The sequence below is a fragment of the Oncorhynchus mykiss genome, chromosome 20, assembly GCF_013265735.2.
Source record: "Oncorhynchus mykiss isolate Arlee chromosome 20, USDA_OmykA_1.1, whole genome shotgun sequence".
Taxonomy (NCBI): Eukaryota; Metazoa; Chordata; class Actinopteri; order Salmoniformes; family Salmonidae; genus Oncorhynchus; species Oncorhynchus mykiss.
Window position 1 is genome coordinate 25356147 of NC_048584.1, and position 8519 is coordinate 25364665.

The following is an 8519-nucleotide window of genomic DNA, read 5'->3' on the forward strand; positions in this document are numbered from 1 at the left end:
ACACTGGGGCCATTTTTAAAAACAGACAGAAAATAGACAGTTCCGCTGGTCTCCACAGAGTTTTCAAACCAAGAGTAGATTCAAGGCAAGGTCTTAACATGTCATTACTCCCACCCTGTGAAAGTGATACTGACACTTTTTTTTATTTTAGTCAAAAAACGACTTTATATCGAAGGAGTGTTTCTGATTTGACGGCCCGCACGTGAGCATAGCTAGCTAACGTCGCCATGACATCGCCGACAAACGTGATCGGGGATTTCTATTGGAGAAGCAGTTTCTGGAGCTCTTCATCTCCAGGCCCTTTGGGATCTCTCTCATTTGGCTCAGGTGCTGCTCTCTGTCAGTGACATCATCATGGGAAGTCTTTGAGCTCGCGCAAAGAGATGTCATGGAATGGATTCTCCTCTCTCTCTCTCTCACGTTGTGTAACAATGATGATGATGAGGATGAAGATGATGATGAGCGAAAGGCACAATGCAGGTGTGACTGACTGTAAGTCCTATTTGAATATGAGACTATTGTCTGTGCTGATGTGTGATTATTGATGATAACACTTCTTCAACATTAGCATTATCCACTGTGTGTATGGATACAAGAGACTGTACAGGATTCCCAGGAGAAGAAGAGGGAGGGCAGGTAGGCACTGCCCACCTGGTGCCTGCCCTCCATGGCCAGCTGAAAAGTCACATACATACAAGTACAGACTCAGTGTTGGTAAAGTCACAGTTTTATCATAATTCCAAAATTCTCATCTGCTTTTTTCTCTGTGGGGTGTTTTCACTGTACGCAAAATAAGCCTATCATTATACAGAATCTGAATGGATATATGATCACGGTACATTTCCAAAATAAATTATTTTTCAATGGGTTTCCTGGTACTGTATGGATACTGTAAAGGATGGGAAGGGATGTAAGTAGTGGGGGGGTAGACAAATAGGGGAGGGATTGATATGAATGGAGAGGGGCCTTGAAATTGTATGAGTGTAACCCTGGTAAAATACACTGAGACAGCGTTAAGCGTTAACAGTGAATGTGTAATGATGTATAATATAATGTGTCATGATAAAAACACACCCTAGAGTGTTCTTTGAGTTCAATGGTTCCTACATGCGGGGTCACACAGACAGGAGCAGGCTCAGACACGGGGGCCATTTTGAAAAACAGACAGAGAATAGGCACATTTGCAGGTCTCTCACTTGGATCAGGTGCTACTCTCTGTTAGTGACATCATAATTGCGGGCAAGAAGCCTTTGAGTCGGCGCCAAGAGATGATGTCATGGAATGGATTCACCTCTTTCTCTCACGTTGTGTAACGACGATGATGGTGATGATGATGATGATGATGATGATGATGATGAAATGCACAATGCAGGTGTGACTGACTGTGAGTCCTATCTGAATAGGGGACTATTGTCTGTGCTAACATGTGATAATTCATGATAACAGTTCTTCAACATAAGCTTTATACAAAGCATCCACTGTGTGTATGGATACAAGAGACTGTACAGGATGCCCAGGAGAAGAAGAGGGAGGGTAGGTAGGCACTGGTGCCTGCCCTCCATGCCAAGCTGAAAGGGCACTTCACATATAGGTAACTGCCAAAATCATGGAAACACAAGTGAACGAGGGATACAAAGTATATTGAAAGCAGCATGCTTCCACACAGGTGTGGTTCTTGTGTTAATTAAACAATTAACATCCCATCATGCTTAGGGTCATGTATAAAAATGCTGGGCAGCCATTATTTTGGCTACCATGGTTATGCCCCTATAGGATGACAATGCCCCCATCCACAGGGCATGAGTGGTCACTGAATGGTTTGATGAGCGTGAAAACAGTGCAAACCATATGCCATGGCCATCTCAGTCACTTATGGGAGATTCTGGAGTGGCGCATGAGACAGCGTTTTTCACCACCATCAACAAAACACCAAATTATGGAATTTCTCATGAAAGAATGGTGTCGAATCCCTCCGATAGTAGAATCTATGCCAAGGCACATTGAAGCTGTTCTTGGGGATCGTGGTGGCCCAACACCCTTAAGACACTTTATGCTGGTGTTACCTTTATTTTGGCATTTACCTGTATATATACAGTACAGGTAAACATTTTGGACACACCTACTCATTCAAGAGTTTTCTTTATTTTACATTTTCTACATTACAGAATAATAGTGAAGACATCAAAATGATGAAATAACACATATGGAATCATGTAGTAACCAAACAAATCAAAATAGTTTTATATTTAAGATTCTTCAAAGTAGCCAACCTTTGCCTTGATGACAGCTTTGCACACTCTTTGCATTCTTTCAACCAGCTTCCTGAGGAATGCTTTTCCAACAGTTTTGAAGGAGTTCCCACATATGCTGAGCACTTGTTGGCTGCTTTTCCGTCATTCTGTGGTCCAACTCATCCCAAACCATCTCAATTGGGTTGAGGTTGGTTGATTGTGGAGGCCAGGTCATCTGATGCAGCACTCCATCACTCTCCTTGGTCAAATAGTCCTTACACAGCCTGGAGGTGTGTTGAGTCATTGTCCTGTTGAAAAACAAATGATAGTTCCACTTAGCCCAAACCAGATTGGATGGCGTATTGTTGCAGAATGCTGTGGTAGCCATGCTGGTTAAGTGTGCCTTGAATTCTACATAAATCCCTGACAGTGTCACCAGTAAAGCACCCTCACACCATCACACCTCCTCCTCCATGCTTCACGGTAGGAACCACACATGCAGAGATCATCCATTCACCTACTCTACGTTTCACAAAGAAACGGCAGTTGGAACCAAAAATCTAAAATTTGGACTCATCAGACCAAAGGACAGATTTCCATCGGTCTAATGTCCATTGCTCGTGGTTCTTGACCCAAGCAAGTCGCTTCTTTTTATTAGTGTCCTTTAGTAGTGGTTTCTTTCCTCCAATTCGACCATGAAGGCCTGATTCACACAGTCTCCTCTGAACAGTTAATGTTGAGATGTGTCTGTTACTTGAACTCTGTGAAGCATTTATTTGGTCTGCAATCTGAGGTGCAATTAACTCTAATGAAATTATCCTCTGCAGTAGAGGTAACTCTGGGTCTTCCTTTCCTGTGGCGGACCTCATGAGAGCCAGTTTTATCGTAGCGCTTGATGGTTTTTGCGACTGCACTTGAAGAAACTTTAAAAGTTTTTCAGATTTTCTGGATATACTGACCTTCATGTCTTATAATAATGATGGACTGTTGTTTCTCTTTTGCTTACTTAAGCTGTTCTTGCCAATATAGAAACTTGGTCTTTTATCCAATGGGGCTATATTCTGTATACCAACCCTACCTTGTCACAACACAACTGATTGGCTCAAATGCATTAAGAAGGAAAGAAATTCCACAATCAAGGCACACCTGTTCAATGAAATGCATTCGTGGTGAAGCTGGTTGAGAGAATGCCAAGAGAGTGCAAAGCTGTCATCAAGGCAAAGGGTGGCTACTTTGAAGAATCTCAAATATAAAATATATTTAAATGTTTTTAACACTTTTTGGTTAGTACATGATTCTATTGTGTTATTTCATAGTTTTGATGTCTTCACTATTATTCTACAATGTAGAAAATAGTAAAAACTTGAATGAGTAGGTGTGTCCAAACCTTTGACCTGTAATGTATATACACCTACAAGCACAGACTCAGGGCACATAGACATACAAGTACAGACTCAGTGTTGGTAAAGTCACAGTTTTATCATAATTCCAAAATTCTCATCTGCTTTTTTCTCTGTGGGGTGTTTTCACTGTACGCAAAATAAGCCTATCATTATACAGAATCTGAAGGGATATACATTATATATACAAAAGTATGTGGACCGTCTTCAAATTAGTGGATTCAGCTATATCAGCCACACCCGTTGCTGACCAGTTTATAAAATGAGGCACATGGCCATGCAATCTCCATAGACAAACATTGGCAGTAGAATGGCCTTACTGAAGAGTTCAGTGACGTTCAAAGTGAACGTTCAAAGTCAACAAGCCAGTTCCTAAAATGTCTGCCCTGCTAGAGCTGCCCCGGTCAACTGAAAGTGCTGTTATTGTGAAATGGAAACATCTAGGAGCAACAACGTCTCAGCTGTGAAGTGGTAGGCAATACAAGCTCACAGAATGGGACCACTGAGTGATGACGTGTGTAGCGTGTAAAGATGGTCTATTCTCAATTGCAACACTTACATCCGAGTGTCAAACTGCCTCTGGAAACAACGTCAGCACAAAAACTCTTCGTCGGGAGCTTCATGAAATGGATTTCCATGGCTGAGCAGCCGCACACAAGCCTAAGATCACCATACGCAATGCCAAGCGTTGACTTGAGTGGTGTAAAGCTCGTCGCCATTGGAGTCTGGGGCAGTGAAAACGCGTTCTCTGGACGGATGAATCACGCTTCACCATCTGGCAGTCTGACGGACTAATCTGGGTTTGGTGGCTGCCAGGAGAACACTACCTTCCCCAATGCATAGTGCCAACTGTAAAGTTTGGTGGAGGAGGAATAATGGTCTTGGGCTGTTTTTCATGGTTCGGGCTAGGCCCCCGTCCAGTGAAGGAAAATCTTAAAGCTACAGCTTACATACATTCTAGATTATTCTGTGCTTCCAACTTTGTGACAACAGTTTGGGGAAGGCCCTTTCCTGTTTCAGCATGACAATGCGCCCGTGCACAAAGCGATATCCATACAGAAATGGTTTGTTGAGATTGGTGTGGAAGAACTTGACTGGCCAGCACAGAGCCCTGACCTCAACCCCATCAAACACCGTTGGGGTGAATTGGAATGCCGACTGCGAGCCCGGCCTAATCGCCCAACATCAGTGTTTTACCTCATTAATGCTCTTGTGGCTGAATGGAAGCCCCCGCAGCAATGTTCCAACATCTAGTGGAAAGCCTTCCCAGAAGAGGGGAGGCTGTTATATATAGCAAGGGGGGGGGGGGGGGGGGGGGGGGGGGGGACCAACTCGTATTAATGCCCATGATTTTGGAATGAGCTGTTCGATGAGGAGGTGTCCATATACTTTTGGTCATGTAGTCTATGATCACTGTTTTTTTCTCTAAATAAATAAATGTTCAATAATGGTATGGATACTTTAAAGGGTATGGAGGAATGGTGTTGATGTGAATGCAGAGTGAAATTAAATTGTATGACTGTAACCATGGTAACATACGCTGAGACAATGTTTTTAGTAAACAGTGAATGTGTTGAGTAGGAACATCACATGAAATTATAACTAATAATAGCTCATTTGCTACAATGATTATCTAAGATTGTTTCCCTATAACGGCCCACAAGTCTTTCACATAGGAATATCCAACACTTCAGAGGAACACTGAGGAGGATGAAGTCAGTGTTTGTGTGACCCACCTGCCTTTCATCAGTGTGTAGGTGCTGTCTGTGTGTATGGTTAACGGGTAGTGATACATCGTATCAATAGGCCTGTGAAATGATTTTACATGGCTACAGCTGTCCCCTCCTGACCTTGCCCAGTCCACTCTGCTCCACTCGGACCGCTTTATCAAGGTGAAGGAACACAGAGCCTTATTACAGTACCTTATTTATGGCCTGGCTTGGTATGGTCTGTCAGCAAGCCTTAGTGCTCAAAGAAATACTTTCACTTTCTCTTGTTTTTTCCTGCTCTCTCTCCCTCCCTGTTTTCTCACCCCAATCCCACTGTAACCAGCTAGCCAAGCCAAACAGAGTAACACAGAGGCTACAGTGAAACGAGAGAGAGAGAGAGAGAGCGCGAGAGAGTAATGAGGGGAAATTACATAACTCAATGATCTCAATGAGAGGAGGGAGTTGAAAAACATCAATGACAGTAAATCATTCATCAGCTCATCACTATTTTAAGCAGACTGTCCAAACCCCATCCCTCTGTCCGAGTCGTAGACACAGGCAGACTCAGACTGTGCCATAATGTTGTTTGTAGAGGATGTGTGTCAGATGGTGTTGAAGCTAATGTGATCCCAGTCAACCTGATCCAGCACTAACCTACTAAAATGTCCAAGCCAGGGATATGATTGGTTAGGACAGAGGATAGAGAAGATATAGTACAGGGATTGGAATGGGCTGGCCTACACCCTTGGTTAATCCTTTTGTTGAAAACATATCTCTTGACGGTAGAGACGGGGGATAGAGGCAGGAGGCTATACCCATTAACTGGGGTTAGGGGACTCCTCAGAGGTACTGAAAAGCTTCACAGAGCCTCTCTGAGCCTCAGAGACAGACATACAGCCTGGAAAGGACATTAAAAGATATTGACAGAAGCAAAGTTCAAAGGACTTTGGAAGATGAAAAGCAGGGCCTGTTTAATCATGGGTAACCAGTTTGGGACTACTTCACTCATTTCCATCTGTGGCTTGGTGACTTTTCATAAAGCGATCCTCCATGATTGAATAGGGCTCTCCTTCTCCTAATGCCTGGCTGGGGGAGTTGGGACACATGGACCAGATTGTAGGCTGTGGCTTCTGACAGAACTACTGTGGGAACTAAGAGACTCCCCATAAGAGGGAAAAAGTTGCTTTTACAAATCACAGAAATTGAAATATATTTACTATTTTGCTGCTTCTCTCTGAATTGTATGTATTTTTTACAACATGCTGTAGTTGCACGTGTCCTGTGAAACAGCTGTCCACAAGTGTTTCCTTTTTTGGCTAAATCTGCCCATTATAAATTAATTAGCCAGGTTATTGCTTTTCCAGACCCTTTTGGGGTAATTGACAGCATGTGGAACAATCTGGGTGAGATGTGTTCTACTTAAGAAATTACAGGTCCCCTCCCTCTGGGTCATTAAAGTCCCTGTACCCCCTACGCATGCACACACACACACACAGTCCATGTTTGATTAGATAACACAAGGGGGCACACAAGGAAGTAATCATAAATCCCTGGGCCCCCTGGGTAGAGGGGTATTGGTACCACTATCAAAGCATTGTATTTAGGCACCGTCCCATTGAAGTTCTGACGGACCCCGACTTCAAGAGCCAGCCATAAAATCCTGGACCCCTAATTGGCCTATTATGATATCTAATGATCCCTGATGATGTTATCGACTGGGCGAGGGACCAAAAGGAGAGGTGGGATATTTAAGCAATAAAGCATGAGGGGGTGTGATATATGGTCAATATACCATGGCTAAGGGCTGTTCTTGCGCACAACGCAACACGGAGTGCCTGGATACAGCCCATAGCCGTGATATATTGGCAATACACCATTAACCCCCGAGGTGCCTTATAGCTATTATAAACTGGTTACCAACATAATTAAATCAAATCAAATCAAATCAAATTTTATTTGTCACATACATATGGTTAGAACTGTAAACAAGTAGATTTGCATCATGCATCCTGCCAATGTTATATTGTCTCATATACCACGGCTTTCAGCCAATCAGCATCCAGGGCTCGAACGATTTCTATAAAAAAAATTGATAGAGAACAGCTAAAACATTCCATCACTATGGGTGTGGCTTATTAAGATGATATATGTTTTTCAGTGTCCAACATGAAAAAGTAATTATTTCAATATAAAAATTGATTAAACCAACAGTGCCACATTTTGTTTTTGCTTTAGTGTTTTCCTCTTATGTCCACCAAATGTTTTTTATTTTTTATTTTTTATCATTCACGTACGATTGATTTAAACGAATGATGCTGATTGATTTGACAGAAGGTTATGGAACAATAGAACAGTAATAGCTTTGGTGATATCAAGCCTTCCCAGAGATGATCAATATTCTCTCAGAATATCTTTATGTTATCATGATCTCATACCGTGCCACTGGAAAAGCCATTTCAACCAGTTACTAGACACAGTGGTGGAGCTGACTGTGGGACCTTCAGAATGACAGTGTGCATTCCAAATGGGAAACCTTTAGTATCTACCAGGATTTATTGTAATATACTGAGTATGTATTCTGTGTGATGAAATATATTCTTTATGATACTATGATGAGAAAAATAAAATAATTTGAAGGCACCCTAATGCTTTGCTGGCTCTGGGCATGACATTGAGGTGACCTGATCTGAATCTGATGATGACAAAAATACATTATTGCCGAAATAAAAAAAATATTAAAAAAACTACAAAGTGTTGTTGTCGCCTGCTTTCTCTAAGTTACTGTTTTATACTGTGTTAAAGCTGCAATATGCACCTTTTTAGGCAAACCCACCAAATTCACATAGAAATGTGAGTTATATATCTGTCATTCTCATTGAAAGCAAGTCTAAGAAGTGGTAGATCTGTTCTATTTGCACTATTTCTATGCTTCCCGTGCTTAAGTATCATTTTTGTATTTTGTACACCAGCTTCAAACAGCTGAAAAGACAATATTTTTAGTTATGGTTTAGGAGGTACACAATGACTTCTTGTTTTGTCACATAAACTGAAATTAGGGGAACTTTTAGAATTTTTGTGACCAGGAAATAGCAGATCGATTTCTGCATATTGCACCTTTCATATGATCATTATGATGGTGATAATGATGATGATGGTGATTATGAAGATGATGACTTGTA